Here is a 12,269-nt window from a genome sequence, read left to right on the forward strand (position 1 = left end):
GTAATTGTTGTTTAATCCTGCTTTCCCAGACGCCTGAAATCCTCCCCATCTTAATGTAGGTCTCCAGGTCTAGGTGCAGTTTCCTAGTAACACTGCACTTCTGGGATGCGGGACTCTCTTGATACCTACGACTCCCAATCTTTAGAGTTGACGTCACCTGTTCACACTTCCGGGCTCATTTTCAATGAGGAGTACCATAAAAATAATGCATAAAATTAAATCGTCAACGTTTTAGGAATTACGTTTAAGTTACTCGCCAATACCATGCATCAGTACGGCAGATTCCGTCTCTCCCTTCCTCTCTGCCATACAAATGCAACATTTTCCCAATGGTGTTAATTCTGTGCATTCCTATGGAATCTGGATGCTTTTTACACCAGCAAAAAGCAGGCAGATTCAAAAGAAACGTATTATAAATGTTGCCATGCAGAGTGCAAAAGGGAGGCGTAAGGGTGATTTTGCGTCAACGTCACACCCCAATCAATCAAAGTACTTATAATGCGCACTGTCACCAAAGGCATCATGGGGCAGAATCGAGCTACCGAAGAGAGAGCGTGAGATCACATGAAAAGGTGGGTCTTTAAGTTCTACTTAAAAAGCTCAAAATCCGACAAGTGTCTTAAAACCAGCGGCAGTGAATTCCAGAGCTTGGGGCCCGCAATGGAAAAAGCTCTGCCACCAACTCGCTCTTTACAATAACTGAGGACACAGAGGAGGGCTGCATCAACAGACCTGGGAGAGCGGCTGGGATTAATTAGCCTCCCATTTGTCCTCCAAAGTGCAAATGATGAAAATTGCATAGAGGGGACCAGTACTAGTTTGCACCAAAGTGCACATCTAACAGGTCTCCTCTGTGTAATTTTCAGGTATTTGCAAAATAAGCTCCTTTGCATTGTTCTCACTGGCTCATTTATTTATTTAATTATTTATTGGGTTTTTACAATGCGCCTATACACAATGGGCCTCATCGCGAGTTGGGCACGCCAGGGCTTTTAGCCCTACCACCAAACCCCCGGCGCTATTAGCGCCCAATCACAGGTTTGGCAGAACGGTTAGTTCCCATTCCCCATTGGGCCCATTCGGGAATTCACCATTCCCCATTGGGCCCAATGGGGATTTTTCATGCTATTACCTCCTTGAATCTTGAATCTCATCATCTGTTAGGAGACCAGAAATCCGGCTTTCATCTCAGCAAGGGTACAGATCTGGTGTTCTTGGACATAGAAGACATAGAGGACTCTCTTTTGCAGCTCATGGACGGAGGCAATGTGGGTCTGCTGATGCTCCTCGATTTATCGGTTGCCTTCGATAACATTGATCAATACTTGTTATTTCAATACATCAACAGGTCAGCCATGATACCCAAGAATTCACCCAGATTACTTCATTTCTTAGCGAAGGCACTTCTCGAGTCAAGATTGGGGATCGTGTTTCTTCTTTGGAACTGGTTGAATGAGGGGCCCCGCAGGGATCCTGTATATCTCCATTGCAATTTAATTTAAATGAGAAGATGTTCGATGTCCTTTTAGTTGATCTTGGAGCAGTCTTGCATAACTAAGCGCGTGATACTCAGACCATCATTTGCCTCTACCAAGACCGTGGGAACAATATTGACTTCATCCAACATATAGTACGACAAATAGAATATTGGATGTCAGAGGATTGGTTGGGTTTAACCAATCTAAACCAAGAAAATGCTTAAATCATGTTTATTGGTTCTCCTTATTGGATCTCTAAACCCCTGGCAAATTATACAGAATGAAATCTTGCAGGACATTCCATCATAGGACAATCTTATTGGGATTTTTATTTAGATTCCATCCTTTCTGTCATTCCTCAGACAAATAAAGTGCTTCATTCTTTAAATGTTCAGCTGATGCTCCTCAGGCAGGTTAGGGCGTTATTATCAGAAAAGCATTGGTCTGCTATAGCAAGGGCCATAATAGGTTCTCGGATGGAGCACTGCAACACCCCATAAGCGGGTTCATCAAGGTCTAGTGTGCACAGACTCCAAATAATTCAGCATGCAGCTGCATATATTGTATCTGATACCCCTACATTTACCCACATAGGTCTCCTGTGTTGAAAAAGCTTCATTGGTTGCCTGTGAAGAACAGTATCACCTTTAAACTATTTACCATCGTACACAAAGTTTTATTCCAACAAGCTCCTAATTATGTAAATAAAATAGCCACCAAAAAACTGCTCCTAGCAGACGAAAACACCATCACCCACAACCCCACCCCCACTCCCAATCAGAACACCAACACACTATTCCATTTCACCCCAGTCACTCAAGAAGTAGTGCTTCACACTATCTAGAATCTTAAAGCCTCCAACTGTAAACGAGACAGTGTCCCAGCCAAACTAGTCAACGCATGTGCCTCCACACTCACCCCCACTTTCACCAACTTTGTTAACTCTTCCTTCAATACCAATACAGTCCCAGCCAGTATCAAACAAGCATGGGTCACTCCACTTCTAAAAGAAACCTACCCTGGACTCCACAATACCGACCAATTACCGACCTATAACTACAGTCCCATTCATACTCAAACTCATAGATAAAATAGCTTACAATAAAATCCAAGTACACCTTGAGCAGAACCAGCTCCTTGGAACAAGACAATCACGTTTCAGACCAAACCACAGCACGGAAACAGCCCTATTAGACCTCAAAACCCAAATGGACACCATTAGAGATTCAGGGAAACTCTGCATACTTCTGCTCCTAGATCTATCTGCGGCTTGTGACCTTGTAGACCATGACAAACTGTGCACCTCACTTGCCAAGGATTGTTACTTCTCCAAGGACGCCACTATGTGGGTGAAATCCTTCCTGGCAGAACGCACCTCGAGAGTAGCCATAGGCAAAGAAGCAGCAGACCCAATCCCAGTCCCCATTGGAGTCCCCCAAGGCTCATGCCTATCCCCCACACTCTATAATGCTTACACAAAGCTCCTCTTCTCGGCATTAGATGATATGGGTGTCATCTACACTAACTTTGCTGATGACACCCAGATCCTCATACCCATCACTGGTAACTACGACCAAGACACTGTGACCATTAACAAAATATATGCCATCATCCAAAACTGGATGGCATTAAATAGTATCTGTCTCAACGATGAGAAGACAGAAATTCTCATTGTGGGAGCCCCAGCTAAAATAGCCACCCTCCACTCAGAATATGCAACCATCAACATTGATGGTAGCTCAATCCCTATACTCAAACAGGTGAAAACCCTTGGTGTTTCCCTAGACGCCAACCTTAATATGACCAAACACATCAGTTCCCTCTCATCATCCACAGCCTACACATCCAAGCTCATTGCTCTTAGTAGATAATTTCTGACACCTACTAGCTGTCTCACCCTTGCCAGAGCCCTTGTACTCTCCAAGCTGGATTACTGCAATGTGTTATTGCTAGGTACTTCCAACACCAACCTGGCTAAAATGCAGCTCCTGCCAAACAAAGCCTTAAGGGCAGCACTAGGGATAAAAAAAAGTTTGGTTGTATCTCCAAGTCAGGAAAGGAAGCCCACTGGCTCCCCATTAAAGCCAGACTTATCTTTAAAACTCTCTGCATCACTCACAAATGTCTTGCCAAAAAAGCCCCTATCTACCTCAACAACGCTCTACAGATAAAAGAAGCTTCAAGAACCCTCAGATCCACGGACAACTGTATGCTAGTACCCCCGTTACAAAACCACTAGGGCAGGTGGCAGTAGCTTCCGCGTGCTAGCACCCAAACACTGGAACACCCTCCCTCTCAATATCAAGAAAGAGTCATCTTTTCCTGGCTTTAAGAAATGACTCAAAACATGGTTATTTAACCAATTCTAGCACATCACCATGACAACCTAGGGAAACAGAAGACTCCTAGTAGTAACTTGTAAATCGTGTAAATTCGGGCCTTGAATGCATCGCATATTCTCTTTTGCATATTTTTCTTGTTTAATGTCATTATGCTATGTGCATCTGTAATACTAATGCCCGAACTGTCTGTAACCACGCCGTGATACCCCAGGGTCTGGGCATGTAATAAGTGAAATAAATAAATAAATAAAAATATGTTCAGAATCACTTGAAATGGCAGCTTCATGATATAGTATGACCTTAAATTGCTTTAGACTATCTAAAGAGCTTGGCAAATCCAGTGCTGTCATCATGGCAAAAACATGGAATGAACTTTCTGCGGACAGCCATAATACCAATAACTTATTCAGGTAACAAGATCAAAATGATCAAGATCAAATGATTCTGGTCCCGCTTGTTTTTGTGGTCCTGGAGTTATTGGTGGGTTGCTAAGCGAGCGCTGTGATACCTAATGGTTTTTGCACCATCATTTTACAATGCATTACATAAAAAGCGAGTTTGCCTTCCTTTACTTTTTTGTCCCTCCCTGTGAATGTTGACCAGCCCGTGACTGCTAATGTTAGTGGTCCCCTGCATGCAATTTACATTTCAAAATTAGTCTGAAAGCCTCCTCCATTACAGTTGTCAACATAAGAATCTAACAATGCATGTATAGGCCACTGAACTCTATGGATCCCAAATTCCAGCATTATGTGCATGGTAGCTTGCGTAGGCTAAAAGAGACTTTGCCGACAGCTAGAAAGTGCAATGGACGAAAGCGGCTTAGTAGACACACAAGTAAATAAGTCCACACTCACATATGTGAGGCAAGGAGTGGCTGTAGTTTCTTTCTCCAAATGATACTGAAGCAAAGCAACTTCCCAACCTTTGTCTTGAGAGCTTGTGCAAACTCCTCTGGTCTGTATGGAGCAGAGATCTGGGGTTATACTAATCTTTAATATCTAGAGTTAAAGGAGGTGAGCATTATGCAAAAATGCTTGCAAAAATGCTTGCATTACCTAAGAACACCCCATCATTACCACTATGGTTAGAGCTGGGGATTGATGGCGCGGTATTGTGTTAAAGGTGCTAATTCAGGGCCCGATAGGGACACACACCGACCAACTGTTGGAGTAAAGAAGATGCACGGTGGGGGTGGCCACATGGGGAATAACACAGACACTCTGAGCCACAGATACACTGTGTAAAGGACTGCACCAGGAATGGTAGGAGGTAACAATACATTGGTTGTAAACTTGGTCCAAAGCACTGCTCTGTGACTAGCTAAAGGAGGGGAGGCAAAGAAATAGCACAATCACAAATACGCGTAGTGGGAAATCCATGCCTTTCGGTAGGCAGCAGTGGGAAGGGAACACGGGACAGAGTGGCATTCCTGGGAGGACCAATCAGACTTAAGTTCCTGAGCTCGGACGAGGGGGCCAGCCCTCAAAGTATCCACCACAAAGTCTGTGAATGTCATTGTCTAACAGGTATCGTGTGAATGTCCCCTTTCCCACCAGCTGCAGGATGTCTTGTGTCCCATTCTCAATGGTGCTGACCAATGGCAGTGTATTAAAGTTCCAGCGGTCCACACAAATGTTGCTTCATTAATAACAACATGTTCCGGGGTGGGTTGTGAATAAAATGTGGTACCACATGGGGAGGTGAGGTGATGGGGAAACTACTGAACTGTTTGCTCTACTGACGTTTTCACAAATTAATGTAACTATCGAGGAGGAGGAGATTGCAAACCAATCAAATCCCTGGGAAGCACAGAAAAAAGCAAATTCTCCAGCTTTCAAGTTTGTGTCCTAACTTCCGATTATTGTTTTTCTTGTTATAAACCTACTGTGAATAGTTCATTCAGATGCCAGCCTCTTGATCAGAGCTAATTCACTGTATTGTTTGATTTGTGCTCACCGAGCTGTAATAAACAGCATTGCTTCTTGCCCGGTTTGTGCTCCATTTTTGAGTATGTGGTTTCTATTATGCACTAATTAGCAGACCACTAACTACATTTTTGGAGGCGTCCGTGAGATGTCTCAGTCCTCCGTGGAGTACAAAGGCTATACAGGCTGCCCTCCTTGGGGGTGCAGGTCTGGAGACTGCAGATCTGTTCACAAGGCATAACTGAGGAGGCCCTACAGATGCCGAGTTTGTGAAGGTCTGCCAGGTCCTGAGAACCATGCCACGTTTCAGTGGAAAGACAAGCCCGTAGTGGAGGCTCAGTGCTGAGTGGACTCAAGAGTATCCAAGACGTGAGTATAATCGTGTAAGAAGACGCTGCACAATAGTTGTATGCTAGTAAAAGGGGGGTGGATTGTTTTTATGGTGTATAGGACGCATCCTCGAGAGAAGGGAAGACAATCAGCCCTAGTAGTGCAGATATAAGAGAGTACCACCCGACAGGGAGTGGGCGCTGGTGTGCGGCACGCTTGCGATAGAGCAAGAGGTGTGCGTGGTGAACTCTGTTTCACAGGATAGGCACGTACTACAGGCAATTGTATAGTTGCATTATATGGTACAAGTTGTGTTGTTTATTTCTTGTAGAGAGGGACATGCATGTGGTAGTTAGTCATTGAAGGGTGAGGGCTTGTAGTGGACGAGTCAGCACTAAGAGGTATGTTGTGTAAAATAGCAGGCTTTTCACATTATTAATAGCAGGAGTGTGCCAGTGGTGCATGGGTAAACACTAGACACTCTTGCACTAACATGGGGAACGGTGAGCCCATGGAGACGGCTGTCAAGGACTAACATCAGGTGAGTGGTCAGGCTTGTGGAGAGGGCCAGAGTGAACATTGAAGGGTGTGCTTGAGAATAAAGGAGGGGGGAAGAGTTGGGGGAACAGAAAAAGGGGAAACACAGAGTAGTGGAATAAAAAAGAAAAAGGAAATAATGGCATATATGGCATATTTGGACAGCCCCTTAGACCATATGTGCTGTAAATTGCCCCAGTATTGTGATAAAATATTAAAATACAACTTCCAGTGGGCAGAGGAGATTGCAGAGCAGTATTGTGTTTCCACACCTGGCCAAGGGAAGGGACGTTTGATAGTAAAATAATAGAGAATACGTTCTCATACCTGTGAACAAAATATGAAGCACTGTGGATGGAGCCTCGGTTGGCCTAGGATAGCCAGCCTCTGGGCCGGTGCGTAGAGCCGATCTCGCCTCGGGACTCAAGTGTGGACAGAAGTGGGCCACCTCTCTCACCCGTAGTGCACCGCATGTTCGTGGGGAACCTGGTGCTAAATCATTTGTAGACAACCTGATTCTGGGTCAGAGTTTCGTAAGTAGCAGAGCAGCTACCTCACTGCGATCTATTGAAAGTCATCCTCTGAGCCAAGCTTTTGTCGCAAGGCCCTCTCTCCGAGGGTCTCCATCCCGCCGTGGGGCGCACGGGAAACTCCCACGCACCCTAGGTGCACACCCGTGGGGGTGTGCGGGATGGGCGGGCAGCGCTATAAAAACTTTAAAAAAAATATGAAGGCTCTAAGCTAAAAAGCAGGCATAATATATTGAGTCTCTGAACACTGTATGAGGAGACTAAAGAGGACAAATTAAAAAAAGAAGAAGTGACAGTGGGAGGGGATGGACCAAGCTCATCATCCCCGCCCTACGGGTTATATCCCACTTTATGTGAAGAGGGTGAGTCGCACCAAAGAGAGGGAGACTGAAATCTGCACACACTTTACTGCAAAAAAATTCCAAAAAACTATTAAAAATAGAAAATACAGTTTTCATGACTGGTACAAGATGATTCATTTGAAAACATAAATAAGATATGTTTCATAAGTAAGGTAGCAATTCTCCATACAGTTCATAATATACATAAAGATATAACAAAAGTAGTGTTATTTGCATTCATACAGATAATGTATTTTACAATTTCTCAAAATTAAAATAAAAAGAAACTAATGGATTCATTCCTTGTTTCAGAAAGGAAGGTATACACTTAAGTTAGGTAGGGGTTTCTAAGTGTATCCTTTTCTGTCAATATGACGTGTTTCGGGCTTTGCTGCCCTTCATCAGGTATATCAATACATACATTCTGTAAAATAAATAAATAAACTCATCACTGCGTGTTTTTTAAGTAACTATTGTTATACCTATTCTGGACAGAATAGTTGTACAGGGTCACTGACCTGAGTGTCCAAGAGATGTATCTTGTCTCTGAAATAGCTAACACATGAAGATCTATGTCTTTCAGTCTTCTCTGTAACCAGGTAGGTAGAATCTGAAGGTGATTAAAATAAACTGGATATAATTGTGTTTAATGGTGGGCCAGATGTGGGACCAGTCGTTAAAATACTAACATTGAGAGAGTGGTCAGGGCTGTGGAGAGGGCCAGAGTGAAAATTGAAGGGTGTGCTTGGGAATAAAGGAGGGGGGAAGAGTTGGGGGGAACAAAAAAACAGGAAACAAGGACATAATGGCATATATGGCATATATGGAGAGCCCCTTAGACCAAATGTGCTGTAAATTGCCCCAGTATTGTGATACAATATTAAAATACAACTTCCAGTGGGCAGAGGAGACTGCAGTATTGTGCTTCCACACCTGGCCAGGAGAAGGGACATTTGACAGTAAAATAATAGAGAATACGTTCTCATACCTGTGAACAAAATATGAAGGCTCTAAGCTAAAAAGCAGACAGAATATATTGACTCTCTGGAAACTATACGAGCAGACTGAAGGTGGCAAATTAAAGAAAGAAGAAGTGACAGTGGGAGGGGATGGACCAAGCTCACCACCCCTGCCCTACGGGCTATATCCCACTTTATGACCAGCCGCAGGGTACACTAACCCATGGCGGGAAACATCTAAGGCAGATCAGGGGAAAAGCAGAGGGGAAAAAGAGAAGGAGGGACAAAAAGAGGAGCTGGATAAAAGCGGCAAAATAAATGATCTAGCAGAAGCAGAACGGGTAATCGAAGAGGACGTGAGGAGGAAGAACAAGGGGGACAAGAGGGAATGGGTATCGGGAAGAATAAAATTCAAATTAGATGAGGAGGACGGAGAAGAGGAAACAAAAAAAGACGATGAGGGGGACGAGGAAGACATAGCGTCAGACAAAGGGTTAATAGAAGACAAATGGCGTGACGGGGACAATGACGAATAGACCCCGACAAACTAAGGAGAAGGTGAAGAAAATAACAGAGACGGCAGGACAGAGACAGTTGCGGTAGCGCTTGGTCCACCTCTTTATGCAGTAGGATGGGGAAGGTAAAAGTGGGGTTCATGCAAGCTGTCAGGGGGAAGGAGTGGCAGGACCAATAATGGAGGCAATGCCATTATTACAGAAGGGGAAAGGGAGAGCCCATTATGTGCCCTGGCAAACAATGGACTGGGATCACCTAATATGTAGTTTACCTTCTCTCATGGCCGGAACCATTAAAAGAGGCACTCGAGAAAAAGACAGCAGGGGTGGCGCTGGCCATGAGGCATATGAAAAGATTGTTTGCTGCAATCATAGGAGAACAGGCAGACAACACATGGAATCAGGCGGGCTACAAAGGACTGAAATTGAGCGCCAATGCTCATGACAGAGCTCCATTCAACAATTGTGCACATGTCTGGGAAGTTCTAAGAAGCATGTATCCAGACAGCTATGACCTGGGGACAGTGATGACTCATAAAATGAAAGGGGAAGACGACCCAGCAGAATATATAAAGAGAGTTCAGGATTTATGGACCCAAGAGACACGAAGGTCCTGGCACGAATGTATACCATTGTTCTATCACATACTAGTGAAGGGATTGCCAACAGAAGTACAGGCATCCTTAGACAGAATAGTGGGCATAGAAGCTATAGGCTGGCCCGAAATATAAGCCACAATAATACACTATTTTAAAAGGAAGCAGGAAAGCAAGAGGCAGGGACCGTAGAATGCCATGAAGGCAGAAAACAAATTAGTACAAAAGAAGCTGGCTAAATACACTATGGAAGGAGCACTGTTAGTGCGAGATGCTGCTGCTGTGGCACCAGCACCACAGAGAGGGGTTCCCATAGGACAAGCACCGCAACAAGGAGGCTACATGCAGCCACAATATGGGCCACAATGGGAAATATTACCACAGGGGAACTCCATGCATGGGGTATACTTCCTTATAGGAAGAGGGCTTTCACAGAGAGGAAGAGAGGGGTATTTAGGAACAGGGTACAGAGTCTTCAGACCATGCTACATGTGTCAGAACATGGGACACGTCACATGCATTTGTCAGCTTCTGCAGCAGGCATAGGCGCAGACAAATCAAGTAGCGAAACAGCAAGGACTCCAGTGGCAGCAGATGCAAAGTCCTCTAGTGCATATACAAGCACAGCATTGGGGTGCAGCCCCAAGGTGGACTAGCTGACAGCGGGGCAATGGTCCCAGCAGTAACTGAGCCACCCACAGTAGTAGGGGGAACCACAGTGGTGCTAGGGCAAAACATGGTGCCCCACTACACAGGAGCAGTGTTGGATTGGCCCGTCTGCCGATCGGCCCGTGGCCGATACCAAATCCTTAGAGGCTGGCGAGGGGCCAGGTTTCAAGCCTATGCATGGGCCGGTCTCGCGCTGGCTCAGGGCTGCCTGCAGTGCTGATCTGCTCTGCATGAACAGGGCTTGCGGGTAGCAAGTCGGCGCAAGACTGACACCATGGCACTAGGTGATTGTGAAGGAAGTGTTACTTTTTTACAAAACACTGCTAGTGGGTCGGGCTGGCCTCAGCCCAGCCCAGTACCAGTGTTTTGTAAAAGAAGTAACAGATTCCTGCAACTGCTTGCCCTTGAAGGACCTGGGGCAGCAACAGGCAGTCTGATGGAAGAGCCTGGGGGCCGTCTGCAGGGCTGGGCTTGGCCAAAGGTGCGAAAGTTGCTTTCAACTTTGCAGGAAGCAAGCAACACATTTGTTGCACGCCACTTTGCAAAGTTGAACTAATATTGGCCATGGCCAATGAAAATGCGGCGAGACTGCGTGCCGCCACCAGCCCGCACTCCCAGCCCCAGGTCATGACTGGAGCTGCAGCCTGCAGGAAGGCGCGCACAAAGGAGGACCTGACCAGTGCCATTGGTGAGGTCGACGAGGCCCCTGTCTCCACACCACAGCAAGAGTCCGTCGACTCGTCTCCAGCAGTGCAGCAGAGGCCAGCCCAGGAGGGCATGCAGGCACTCGGGCACAGGTGACCCCCCCACCACCCACACAGCCACTACCCCACAGTGGCAGCGGAGATGGAGAGACGCCCCTGGCTGAGCTGAGGAGGTAAGAGTCACCGGCCGTAAATGCGGTTATGGCCGGTAAGATAGCTCAGCGGGTTGAGCGCTCGCTGCTGCGATCTGAGAGTGATCTGCAGGTCGCAGGTTTGAATCCCGGCAAGGCCAACTCAGCCTTTCATCCTTCCTTCTCCTGGTACTTTAATGATCTTCCACACTCTGCTCGCATCAAAGAAGCCCAGGGAAAGCCAGGCAGGTGACATCTACCAGCGTCGTGTTCACACACGCGCTGCTTCTGACAGTGTGGGACTATGAAGGGGGGAGCGTGGCTCAGCGCTGCTTCCTCGTGCTGTACACTCGCTGAAGCATTCCCGCAAATCGGCTCGTCTGTAGCTCAACAAGTCCCTCCATTGAAATCTACGTCAGACGGGGACTGAGGCAAAGAAACCTGCACTGTTACTCTTGATGTGTGACGAGGGAAGGCTTCATGGCTGCTACTGGGCCGCACTTCTACTCTCTGTGAAGTATGGGTGTCGCCATCAAGTCTGCATCTGCTTTCTCCTGTGTGCGTGGGGAGTGGATGGGCTTTGCACTTCATGGCTATGCTGCACTTTGTCAGAGTGTAGGCCGGAATAGTGCACAACTGCTACTCTCATGGGTGGACCTGGAACCAAAAGAGGCTCTGGAAATAATTTTCAAAGTGGAACATATTAAACACTTTGAGGTCAGCTCGGAGAGGGGTCGGGCCGCAAACCCCCAGGAGGGCAGTGTAGTTTCTACAGAAATAGGGCAGAAGGGTCAGTCCCAGGGGACGGGCCTGCTCACGATACTTCAGGGAGAGTTGGGGGTCGGTGCAAAGAACTGTGGGTAGCTGAGGCTGAAGATGGTGAGCGGCTCACAGTGGAGAAGTAGTGTGGTAATGTGAGGGGGTAGGCTGGAGGGGAGCCTTAGAAGGGGTGGTAAGAGTAAAAGGGGTGCTAGTGGGTGGAGTTATTGGAAGTTATTGGGGTCCGGCATGGTACAGCCTCAGGACCGGCCATGGTAGAGCAGGAGGAGAAATGGCCATCAACGACAAGCACACCCATGCCCGGTGGTAGAGGCCTGGCACAGGTGGGTGCTGGGATGAGGGCTCAGGCCCCCCCACATCCCCTGGGAGCAGAATAAAGTTGGGGTGGGACTGGGCATGGTCTCCCTGAAGCTATCCGAAGGGGAAGAG

This window comes from Ambystoma mexicanum, chromosome 4q (genome assembly GCF_040938575.1).
Source record: "Ambystoma mexicanum isolate Mex_15411 chromosome 4q, UKY_AmexF1_1, whole genome shotgun sequence".
In the NCBI taxonomy this organism is placed as follows: domain Eukaryota; kingdom Metazoa; phylum Chordata; class Amphibia; order Caudata; family Ambystomatidae; genus Ambystoma; species Ambystoma mexicanum.